General features: G+C 35.7%; 1 pseudogene; it reads left to right on the top strand.

The window, feature by feature from the left end:
- The first annotated feature begins 9736 nt into the window (after positions 1-9736).
- On the top strand, positions 9737-11766 carry LOC112447014 (protein-L-isoaspartate O-methyltransferase domain-containing protein 1-like; annotated as a pseudogene).
- Positions 11767-13256: the final 1490 nt, after the last annotated feature.

Below are 13256 nucleotides of genomic sequence, written 5' to 3'. Positions count from 1 at the left end.
GTACTTTCTGATTTTTTAATGTATATAGGGAATCAAAAAATGTTAGCTTTCCTAGATTTTTGAAGCCTACACAGTACGGAGGTCCAAGAAAGAGTCCTTTCTATTTCAAAGTGTAAACATACAAATATTATTTCCTCCTAACACTCAGTAATAGAAAATAAACCAATACACTAAATATTTTAAATCTGGGCTACAGATCCAAGCATCTTTAGCTACCTTACATAAGCATCTTTAGCTACGTTACATAAACATCTTCATAATATATATATATTTTTCTCTTTCAGAGGCAAGAAGCAATGGGCAATGAGAGGAGAAAATCTGTGCAGTATACTGCCTTGGAATTATTTTCAGAAGTGTCAAAGTCTATTTTTTTCTTTAAGTGACACCTGTAACCTCTTTCAGTCCTAGTGGTAAAACTGCATGGTCTCACAGAAACATGCTTGCCAGAGAAGTATGAAAACTTGTGACACAGTTCACACCTGTTTACACATCTTGTCATCTCTCAGAGTTGCTTTCAGTTGCCACCTCTTGTAAATTTTGAGTTCAAACTGCTGACTCGCATTTTCAACAGGAGTGTACTTTTATTTTGGAACTTGATTACCATTTCTAAATTAACTGCATCTTCCGCAGTTAAAAAAAAAGTTTCTGTCAGTTTTTATAACTGAGTTCTTATGACAGGAGAGTTCCCACTATGTGGCCATGTAATCAGTCAGCTATGTTTCCTACTGTGTCTTAGTTATAACTGAGAATAGCGTTTGATGTTCAAACAATCACTTTTACAAGTTCAAGGAGTCCTTTAGTAATCTTTGGTATGGCTAATGCAACAGACTGGTTCCAAATAGGAAAAGGAGTACGTCAAGGTTGTCTATTGTCACCCTGCTTATTTAACTTATATACAGAGTACATCATGAGAAACACTGGGCTGGAAATAGCACAAGCTGGAATCAAGATTGCCGGGAGAAATATTGATAACCTCAGATATGCAGATGACACCCCCCTTATGGCAGAAAGTGAAGAGGAACTAAAAAGCCTCTTGATGAAAGTGAAAGAGGAGAGTGAAAAAGTTGGCTTAAAGCTCAATGTTCAGAAAACAAAGATCATGGCATCTGGTCCCATCACTTCATGGGAAATAGATGGGGAAACAGTGGAAACAGTGTCAGACTTTATTTTGGGGGGCTTCAAAATCACTGTAGATGGTGACTGCAGCCATGAAATTAAAAGATGCTCACTCCTTGGAAGGAAAGTTATGACCAACCTAGATAGCATGTTCAAAAGCAGAGACATTACTTTGCCAACAAAGGTCCATTTGGTCAAGGCTATGGTTTTTCCAGTGGTCATGTATGGATGTGAAAGTTGGACCGTGAAGAAAGCTGAGAGCCAAAGAATTGATGATTTTGAACTATGGTGTTGGAGAAGACTCTTGAGAGTCCCTTGGACTGCAAGGAGATCCAACCAATCCATTCTAAAGGAGATTAGTCCTGGGTGTTCTCTGGAAGGAATGATGCTAAAGCTGAAACTGCAGTACTTTGGCCACCTCATGAGAAGAGTTGACTCATTGGAAAAGACTCTGATGCTGGGAGGGATTGGGGGCAGGAGAAGTGGATGACAGAGGATGAGATGGCTGGATGGTATCACTGACTCGATGGACGTGAGTTTGAGTGAACTCCGGGAGTTGGTGATGGACAGGGAGGCCTGGCGTGCTGCAATTCATGGGGTCGCAAAGAGTTGGACACGACTGAGCGACTGAACTGAACTGAGCTGAACTGAATGCAATTGAAGTTATTTATTTTCTCCCTGCCAGTTCTGCAGTGATCAGGGCCCTGCTCTCAATTTCTGAAACTATTCTTCTCTCAGGCTTCAGTAATAATAATAATAAAAGGAAAATAAAATTGTGAAGAATTTTGCTTCTCTTTTTTCCCAGTGCATCAATTAGAACACCTCAATAGCAAAATAATAATAAAGATTCCAAATTGAGGCTTTTACATAATAAATGTTTTCAATTTATAGAGGAATAGCCTGACATTTGATGCTTATATAATATGAAGTGTAGATTGAGGATTTCTTTTGTGGGGGGCATATGACTATTCAATTGTTTTAGTATCATTTTTGAAGACTATCCTTTATCCATTCAATTGCTTTTGAACTTTTGTCAAAAATCAAATGACTATATACATGTAAATCTATTTTTAGAATCTCTTCCATTTACTTGTCTGTCACTGTGCTTCAATATTATAGTTTTATAATAAGTGCTAAAATTGGGTAATGTAAATCCTTCTAACCTTGATCCCTTTTTTCAAAGTTGTTGGGCTATTTCAGATAATTTTCATTTCTATACAGATTTCAGAATCAGCTTACCAATTTTTACAAAAAAAAGCCTTGTAGAATTTCATGATCACATTTGATGTATAAATCTATTCAGGAATTATTTCAATAGAGAAAGTAAGATTTTAAGCTCTCATATAACCTCATGTTCATAAATAACAAACAAAAAATTTGACATCTTATGTTAGACTAAATTGGAACGTTTTACTGATTAATAATAATCACTGACTCTTATTGAACAGGCACAGTGCACCAGACATTGTAATGTTGGATATGTCATAATTAAACATTTACTTGCTAAGAGAGTAGATCTCAAATGTTCCCAACACACACAAACACACACAAATGGTAACTCTGTGACAAGAGGAGGTGATAGGTAATACTATGATAGTAATCATTTTGCAACAGATTAATCAACACATAGTTGTACACCTTAAACTTACACAATATCATATTTTAATTAATCTCAATAAAACTGGAAAAATTTAAAAACATGTACTAACTGATGAACATCTAAATTGTTTTCATTGTTTTGTTCTAATGCACAATATAAACACTTTTGTATAAATATGTTTAGGCATAAATACTAAAGTTTGGCAGTATCATTTTTAAAAGCAAAACTACTAATCAAAATATATGTATTTTATTTATTTGTTTTAATTTTATTTTATTTTTAAACTTTACATAATTGTATTAGTTTTGCCAAATATCAAAATGAACCCACCACAGGTATATATATAGGTATAAAATATATGTATTTTAAATTATAAATAGATATTCCAAATTTTCCTAAAATTAATAAATTTCCCAAACAGATAAAAATTCCCATTTCTCTTTATCTTTTCTAATACTGCTGTTTTCATTTTGTTTTGTTTTTGCTATTTTGGGGGATAAAGGTAATTATTTTTGTTTTATATTGCAAATATTTAGAGCTACAAAATGAGAAAACTTAGTTAATTTTCCCTGTTAACATTTCTGTGCATTTATTATTAATATTTTGGGAATTTTTATCTTTTTCATTATCTTTCTCTTTGATTACAGGAGTTCATTACATTTTACATTAATTCATTGCTACATATGTTACAAAGATTTTATTACCTATTTTATCATTTTTACTTGATATTTATTTAATTTCATTGATACTTTGTATAAAGTCAAATATTTTAGTATTTTTAAATATGTATCTTGACATTAAAAAAAAGTGAACAGAGATCACAAATAATGGAAATAAACATTTAAGTTTCCCCTATGACTTCCAAAAGTACAGGTGATGAAAGATCGTAATGTATATTAAAATTTATTAGGACTACCAAATTTGTAGTGAAATCTTTCCATTTATAAATTTAAATACATATACAACATATAGTTAATACATATCTGTGCATAACATGTTCAATATGTATGAATCAAGGCAGCCCTACTCCCATGAACTTTATTTTCTAGTAAAGGATACAGATGACAAGCAGTAGGAATGACCAAAACAACATCATGTATAAGATGTATTTTTTTCTGGACTAAAAATAGTACAAAACATACTAAATCACAGATTTATACTTTTCTCCAAAAACTGGTACAAGTTTAGTAAACATTTTTTCTTCTAAGATTTCATTAATTTCATAAAATATGGCAATGTGTTTATTAGCATACTGTGAAACATTACCATAGCTAATTATAATTAAACTACACTTATCAAAATAATGAATAAAGCACATTTTGTGGTACTGCAGTGTTGATGTTTTTCATATTTATTTTTTCACTAACTAATCTGCCAAATTCAGTAATCTCTAGTGAGTCTCTCAGTTATTAGTGTAAATTACTGATGGTCTACTCTAATAATAAATAATAATAGCAATTCTGGGAAACAAAGCATTAGCAGTTTAATGTCTAAGCATTTTTTTCTGGATAGTTTAAATTAAGAGCACAATGAAACATTTTTCATTTAATTACAATATGTTTCCAGATTATAATGCAATTTAAAAGAATGTTTCTAATGGATATATCAAAATAACTGAATTTTAATGCCATCCAAAGGTTTTCAGGATGTTCTAAGAAGAAAATTAATTTCATATTGCATCAACCAACAGAGAGCTCATAACACAAAAACATCTCTAAGATGTCTAAGTGACTTTTATTAGTCCACCCATTGTCTTAAGACTCTAAAACTGGAACTTACTACATCTAAATTCCAGTATGTAGATGTCCGAAGCATCGACAAAGCTAGACAATGTATTGGAGAAGGAAATGGCAACCCACTCCAGTATTCTTGCTTAGAGAATCCTGTGGACAGAGGAGCCTGGTGGGGTGCTGTCCACGGGGTCACACAGAGTCAGGTGTGACTGAAGCAAGTTAGCAACAGCAGCAATGTATTAATTTATTGATCAATTTATGTAGCAGATATCAATTGTTTAAATACTATGTTTCTGGTACTATTCTAGACATTAGGTACACTACTTAAAACAAAAAAAAAATTCTGCCTTTATGGAGTTCTCAATCATATTTGGAGTGAGATAAAAATAAAATAGTAAATAAGACAAAGTATACATCACACAATCCATACAGCACTAGCTAGTTTCCTAAATCCACCCTCTTTCTTCCTTAGGATACATGGACCTGAATATTTAAAGTTTCTTTACAATTAGGTATAGCCATGTAATACATTTGTATTATGCTAAAGAAGAGATTAGGCCTTGTCAGAAACACCTGGTAATGGGTATATTGTGACTGTACTGGTCAAATATGTGCACTGGCACATATTATTATATTCTAGATTTTACTCAAGGTTACACGCTAGGGTAACCCACTGAAGGCAGCGTTTGCCCTGGATCTGAACTGCCATTGTGAATTATGTGAGGGGTGAGAGATAAATTTCTAAGTTGTTTAGGAAACCTAATTACCCTTGGATCACTCTGTTGCATCATAGGCTTACCCTAACTGATTCAATATGTTAGAAAATGTTACAAATCAAGGAAATAAAGCCTGTAAGACGATGGAGAGAATGTGGTGCAAGGTTTGCTTGTCTGTCATTTTGGCTGCTGCCTCATGACCCATTGCTGCTCAGTTTCTAGCCTTCATGACTGCATTTTAGCCAAAAAGAAGGATAAAGCTACTAAGAAAGACTAGTCCAAATTTCAAGATATGCGGGGAAGAGTACACTGAAAGAAATTTTGAAGAACTCACAGAACTGCTTGCATAATTTTAATTCAAATAGCATCCAATGCAATGGCAACCCACTCCAGTACTCTTGCCTGGAAAATCCCATGGACGGAGGAGCCTGGTGGGCTGCAGTCCATGGGGTCGCTAAAAGTTGGGCACAACTGACCAACTTCACTTTCACTTTTCACTTTCATGCATTGGAGAAGGAAATGGCAACCCACTCCAGTATTCTTGCCTGAAGAATCCCAGAGGCAGAGGAGCCTAGTGGGCTGCCATCTATGTGGTCACACAGAGTCGAATATGACTGAAGCGACTTAGCAGTAGCACCAACATCAAATGAGCTCCCCTGAATTGAAAGGAGCTAGGGGAATCTACTCTTTATTCTGGGAGGTATTTGCACACAGAAAAACAGGGCTTTTATTAGTAAGAATCAAGGGGAAATACTGTGGGACCAAAATAGGTCCTACACAATTAGTGTTAACTCCTAACACAGAGAGTTAGGCATGAAAGAATGCCTGATGATAGACATTCATTTAAAGGTGATTCTTGAAAATCATTGGAAATTATCCAGGAAAGCAGAGTTGATTGAGACAAAGGAAAAGGCAAGTAGACAAGAGTGAGAATGGTGCATTTAGGAAACTCTCAGACCTACAGCAGTGGCCACAGGACTGGAAAAGGTCAGTTTTCATTTCAAGCCCAAAGAAGGGCAATGCCAAAGAATGTTGAAACCACTGTATAATTGTCTCACTTCACATGCTAGCTAGATAATGCTCAAAATCCTTCAAGCTAGGCTTCATTAGTATGTGAACTGAGAACTTTCAGCTGTATAAGCAAGGTTTAGGAAAGGCAGAGGAACCAGAGATCAAATAGTCAACATTCACTGGATTATAGAAAAAGAAAGGGGATTCCAGAAAAACATCTGCTTCACCGACTACACTAACACCTTTGACTATATGGATCACAACAAACTGGAAAATTCTTAAAGAGATGAGAGTTCCAGACCACCTTACCTATCTCTTTGGAAACCCGTATGCAGCTCAAGAAACAACAGTTAGAACCAGACATGGAACAATGAACTGGTTCAAATGCGTAAGGAGTACATCAAGGCTGTCTATTGGCACCTTGCTTATTTAATTTATATGCAGAGTACATCACATTAAATATTAGGCTGGATGAATCACAAACTGGAATCAAGATTTCTGGGAGAAATATTAATAACCTCAGATATTCAGATGATACCACTCTAATGGCAGAAAGTGAAGAAGAACTAAATAGCCTCTTGATGAGGAGGAGAGAGGAGAGTGACAAAGCTGACTTGAAACTCAACGTCAAAAAAAAAAAAAAAAACTAAGATCATGGCATCCAGTCCCATTGCTTTATGGCAAATAGAAGGGTAAAAAATGGAAGCAGTGACATTGTATTTTCTTGGGCTCCAAAATCACTAAGGACAGTGACCACAGCCATGAAATTAAAAGACACTTGCTCCTTGGAAGGAAAGCTATAACAAAGCTAGACAGTGTATTAAAAATCAGAGACATTAGTCAATCCTAAAGGAAATCAACCCTGAATAATCATTGGAAGGACTGATGCTGACATTCCAATAGTTAGGCCACATGATAAGAAGAGCTGATTCATTGGAAAAGACCATGATGCTGGAAAATCTTGAAGGCAAAAGGAGAAGGGGACGCCAGAGGGAAAGATGGTTAGTTAGCATCATCAACTCAATGGACATGAATTAGAAGCAAACTCTGTACTTTGGAGTACAGAAGAGCCTGGTTTGCTGCAATCTGTGCAGTCACAAAGAGTCAGACATGACTCAGTGACTGAACAGCGATGGACTTACTCTGTGTTACAGATGTTCAACAAAGCTAAACTAATAATAAATTAAGGCTCAGAAAATCTATAAGAGCTTGACAAATAACTTTGAGGATTAGCACATGTAAGTAATTTTGAATCAGAAATGCCAATGGAATCACAAGCTCAAATGCATAGGAAAAAAATGGGGATTTTTTTTTAAGTGTGGTCTGAAGAAGAGAAATAAGTAGAAAGAGAAAAGAATGAGAGGAAGAAAACAACCCTCATTTAAGGATACTTAGTATCAGCACACTTAATGTTAGAAGAATTATCAGAAACACGAAATGCCAAGAAGGAAAAACTTGGTCAAGGATACAAAAATTTGAGCTAGGATGCACAATGGCAAAATTTTACTGAATTCATCTTGGAGACATTTACTGGTTAAGGGGAGCAGATTATGTGACCTCAAAATACGATTTTAGGTGTTCAGATCATGCCGCCCTTAGACATGTGGCTTTGACATATTGATTTTTTTTTTTTTTTTTGAGATGTAGGCACTTGAAAAAAACAGTAAATACAGAGAGAAGCTTCCTTGGGATGACCCTATCTGCTTGAAATTGATGCAAAACAGCAATTCAATTGTCATTCCCCTCTCCCTAGAAGTTTCTTTAACCAGTCAGGATTAGATTTTTCATAGAAGAGGAGAAGAGAAGTTGACATCCCAGACAAATGGTCTATAATTCCTCTCCTCTTCCCTCTTATGGTGATGTATAATTCTGAGTTCTAAGCTACCTCGAGGAGTTACTCATTTTTCCCTAGGAAACTTTCATATATACATGAGGCATATGTAATAATGAGCTTTTATTTTTCTTTTGTTAATAGGAATTTTATTACAGGGTCTCAGATAAGACTTCAAAGGATTTAAGGAAAACTATTTTTCTTTCTCTACATTGTAATTTTAGAAACTTTGCTTTCCATAGGGTGTCTATTAAAAAAGGAATGAAAATTCATTAACCATAGAATGTGTGGTGAAACTAAATTTGAAAATTGATCCATAAGTCAGTTTCCAGAATCAGAGTTTGGTTAGAATCCCAGTATCAGCACCAACTAAAAGTGAAACTTTAAGATAATTATTTACATCCTCTGTGCCTTGGCTTCTGATATGCAGAATATTTATAATTGTAATTTTAAAGCTGATAATGAGGACTAAATCAAATGATATGTGTAAAAGTTCTTAGCATAATCCCAGGTTCATAAGTACTCAAGTAAATGTTAGCTATTAGTTTATTGAAGCACATTTTTATTAGAAACCCTGACAATGAAAGAAGAAAAATAAATAGAAAAGTAGTTCAAGAGTGCAATAGAGTTTGATGGAATATTTTGGTTTTGGAGAGTGGGGAAAGTGAGAATATGTTACTTACCATTTGTGTTGATAAATGAAGAAGAAAAATGATAACTGACATGGATATGACTCTTTAATGAAGAAGAGAGCTAGAGACTTTGAACAATATCTGGAAAATAGATACTATGGATAAGAAATGATATATACCATCTTCTTAATAAATCACCACTTAATAAAGTATATAAAAGATTGACTGAAATCCGCTGAAGGGAGAGACTGAATTTATAATGGACACAGGTAGAGCAGTTTAATAGCTGTCTTCAGGCTTTGGTGTAATTGAAAGTCAATTTTTTTTCCTCTCCTTTTACAGACAGAAACATTCAAATCAAGTTCATTAAAATGAAAGAGAGTGAAAGAGATACAGGGAGAGGTTGAGAAAGAAAATGAACAATTAAAGAGTAAAAAACTTTACCACAGACTTCATAATTTAATCCAATGACCCCTGTCCTTCTTACTCTTAGTTCCTCATAACATATTTTGGAGGTTGTTTTCTGTTTTTTTATCTGGAGAATAATGAGGACACTAACACTTGGTAGGACAAAGCCTTTGGGTATATTAAAAATGTAGTATTCTACTTTATTATAATGATAGCTCTTTCTAACAGCACAGGGGACTTGACTGTATAATTTTCCCTATCTTGCTTTGGGTGACTCCTGTTCAGACCAAGTCAGCTTATGTCCCATTATAGTCAGTTATGACTGGGAAACTCTAGCAGCTGTAGAGGGGTTGATAAGGGGATGTTGTCCATTAATTACAGACACTATGATTTAATTTTTTTTCAATTTTTTAAAATGTTTTTAATTTTTTTCAATTTGTAGATAGAGCTCTAGTAGGTTTTTAATTTTCTTAGACTTGGTTTTTTACTCACTAAAGCAAATGGGTGTTCTAAAGAACACTATCATTATCTATTGCTTTAAAAAATGTTCATTTATCATTTTCTGATCTGAATTTACCCTATTCTTGATATTACACGTCAATAAGATGAATATGGTTCAAAACATGAATGCACATGACCCATTTTTTACCAGTGAAGTATTAAAATATCAACCTTCAATGGCAGAGGCGATGGCTGCCACGGATCGACCAAGCCTAGCGTCCCACCTTCGCCCCCTTGCGGCTGGTCGACTGATGGCCTCACGGCAGTGCAGTGCAGTGCAGTATTTTTCAGAGTAAACAAATTCCATGACTTTAGTTGAAAACAAATTCAGTCTCTCAAACATGAGCTGGCTCCTGTGTAGAAAAGATTTGGGGCAACAAATTATGGGATTGAGCTTCATTTATACGTGATGAAATGTGCCAAGGAAAACCTGGAGAGCTTGATCAAAAATAGTGATAGCTTTGATAATTAGCTTCTAAATTCCGGAAAAGGCAATGGCACCCCACTCCAGTACTTTTGCCTAGAAAATCCCATGGATGGAGGAGCCTGGTGGGCTGCAGTTCATGGGGTCGCTAGAGTCGGACACGACTGACCAACTTCACTTTCACTTTCATGTATTGGAGAAGGAAATGGCAACCTACTCCAGTGTTCTTGCCTGGAGAATCCCAGGGACAGGGAAGCCTGGTGGGCTGCCGTCTATGGGGTCGCACAGAGTCGGACACGACTGAAGCGACTTAGCAGCAGCAGCAGAATCCTGTATTATCCCTCTGAAAGGAAAGTTGCAAGGCATGGCTAGGTCAGCCTGATCTCCTAGCAGCTTATCAGAATAATTATATGAGCAAGTTACCACAGTTTCTTCTGTGAACTAAGTCATTTGTCTGTCACAAGATGAAGATATTCCTACATGCACCTATAAAGAGAAGCACTGCTAGGATTTGAGTTCTGTAAACCTGCATTTGTGGTTAGTAATTGCCCCTGGAAAGCATCTGATGGTCATCTGTTTTTGTTTTTGTTTTGTTTTGTTTTGTTTTAATTTTTAAACTTTATATAATTGTATTAGTTTTGCCAAATATCAAAATGAATCCGCCACAGGTATACATGTGTTCCCCATCCTGAACCCTCCTCCCTCCTCCCTCCCCATACCATCCCTCTGGGTCGTCCCAGTGCACCAGCCCCAAGCATCCAGTATCGTGTATCGAACCTGGACTGGCAACTCGTTTCTTACATGATATTTTACATGTTTCAATGTCATTCTCTCAAATCTTCCCACCCTCTCCCTCTCCCACAGAGTCCATAAGACTGTTCTATACATCAGTGTCTCTTTTGCTGTCTTGTACACCGGGTTATTGTTACCATCTTTCTAAATTCCATATATATGCGTTAGTATACTGTATTTATGTTTTTCCTTCTGGCTTACTTCACTCTGTATAATAGGCTCCAGTTTCATCCACCTCATTAGAACTGATTCAAATGTATTCTTTTTAATGGCTGAGTAATACTCCATTGTGTATATGTACCGTAGCTTTCTTATCCATTCATCTGCTGATGGACATCTAGGTTGCTTCCATGTCCTGGCTATTATAAACAGTGCTGCGATGAACGTCTGTTTTTTAAGATTATTGTGGAGGTGGAGTCCAGAAATACTATAACTACATGAAAGTATTACTAAAACCAGGAGGCATTGTAGTCATGCCTGTAGTAGATCAGTTAACACATGTTATGAGCACTGTAAAATACATTTGGAAAAGTAAAAATAACCTTGTTGCATCTGTTCCACTTACCCGTGCAATCAAATAAGAAGATATTGGCCAATCAGAGTTTATGGAGCACTCCTCCCAGCCCACCCATCAATGCTATCGAGAATCTATAGCACTCGCTCATATTTATATTAATGAACACGTATATTTCATACATAATGAGATATAGGTCAAGGGGGTTCCTTAAAGGGCTCCAACCAAAAGAAAGAATGTTAAACAGAGAATTAAAGCTTACGAATTTGTCGGTAATCAGCTTATTCCTCAGCCTCTAGAAAGTGAGGAGGGTGAGAAAAATAGAAGAGAAAGAAAAGGAAGAAGAAGACCACAATGAAGTTAAAAGAGTCATCTCAGAACTTACTGACAGAAAAAATTATGAAACTCCACTTCTCTGAATCTTTAAAAGTTTACTTGACATATTTTAGAGAAAAATAGCTTAGAGCAGAAAGAAAAGAATGCCTACTGATAATTCCTCTAGTCTTTAGAATGTGGCATTTGTGAGGAGTTTAAGAGAGAGAATTCTTCCTTTGATCAGAGTGAATTTATAGTGAAGAAAAAGTATCTGTTTTAGTATTTTAAATTATGCATTCAGAGATTAAAAAGAACACCTTTTATAAAATATATTTCCGTTTAAGTCTTGGGGAAAATGGCTATTTTAACTTATAATGACTTTAAGAGTTGAATGCAATAAGAGCCCAGACTTTGTGTAATATAAATCCTCTTCTGATTCCTTACAGGTTTGTAGTAGTGAGTTAGACTTAATTTTATATAAGGTTGCACAACTATTAATCATACATAATCTGGTTTGAATTGCAGTTGTTTGCATTTCCTCCATTAAAAATTTCAGTTCAGTCCCTCAGTGATGTCCAACTCTTTGTGACCCCATGGAATTCAGGACACCAGACCTCGCTATTCATCACCAACTCATGGAGAGTGCTCAAATTCATGTCCATCGAGTTGGTGATGCCATCCAACCATCTCATCCTCTGTCATGCCCTTCTTCTCCTGCCTTCAATCTTTCCCAGCATCAGGGTCTTTTCAAATGAGTCAGTTATTTGCATCAGGTGGCCAAAGTATTGGAGTTTCAGCTTCAACATCAGTTCTTCCAATGAATATTCAGGACTGATTTCCTTTAGGATGGACTGGTTGGAACTCCTTGCAGTCCAAGAGACTCTCAAGAGTATTCTCCAACACCACAGTTCAAAAGCATCAATTCTTCAGTGTTCAGCTTTCTTTATAGCCCAACTCTCACATCTATACATGACTACTGGAAAAACTATAGCTTTGACTAGATAGACGTTTGTCACCAAAGAAATGTCTCAGCTTTTCAATATGCTGTCCAGATTGGTCATAGTTTTTCTTCCAAGGAATAAGTGGCTTTTAATTTCATGGCTGCAGTCACCATCTGCAATGATTTTTGGAGCCCAAGAAAATAAAGTCTGTCACTGTTTCCATTGCTTCCCCATTAATTTGCCATGAAGTGATGGGACCAGATACCATGATCTTCATCCTTCTGAATGTTGAGTTTTAAGCCAGATTGTTCACTCTTCTCTTTCACTTTCATCAAGAGGTTCTTTAATTCCTCTTTGCTTTCTGCCATAAGGGTGATGTCATTTGCATATCTGAGGTTATTGATATTTCTCCCAGCAATCTTGATTCTTATCTAATAAGGAAACGAAATACTTTGTAGTCCCACTTCCCTTACTTTTGTTTCAGTCACTGAGTTCTGACAGATGAATATATGTGGGTAATAATAATACAATTTAACCTTAAAGAAAGTTTCATGGAATTCAATAGTATTGCTATTCTTGCTTTTGAATCTATTGCCCAAAGACTTGTGGCAGATAACTGCTTATCATAGAGATTTTAAGAGCACATCAAATGAACAGTAAAGTAAAAAGCACATACTTGTTACAACTCTTCATTCATATGGACCCTTTACATTTTCAGTATT

The sequence above is a fragment of the Bos taurus genome, chromosome 6 (genome assembly GCF_002263795.3).
Source record: "Bos taurus isolate L1 Dominette 01449 registration number 42190680 breed Hereford chromosome 6, ARS-UCD2.0, whole genome shotgun sequence".
In the NCBI taxonomy this organism is placed as follows: domain Eukaryota; kingdom Metazoa; phylum Chordata; class Mammalia; order Artiodactyla; family Bovidae; genus Bos; species Bos taurus.
This window is presented reverse-complemented; position numbering and strand designations above follow the sequence as displayed.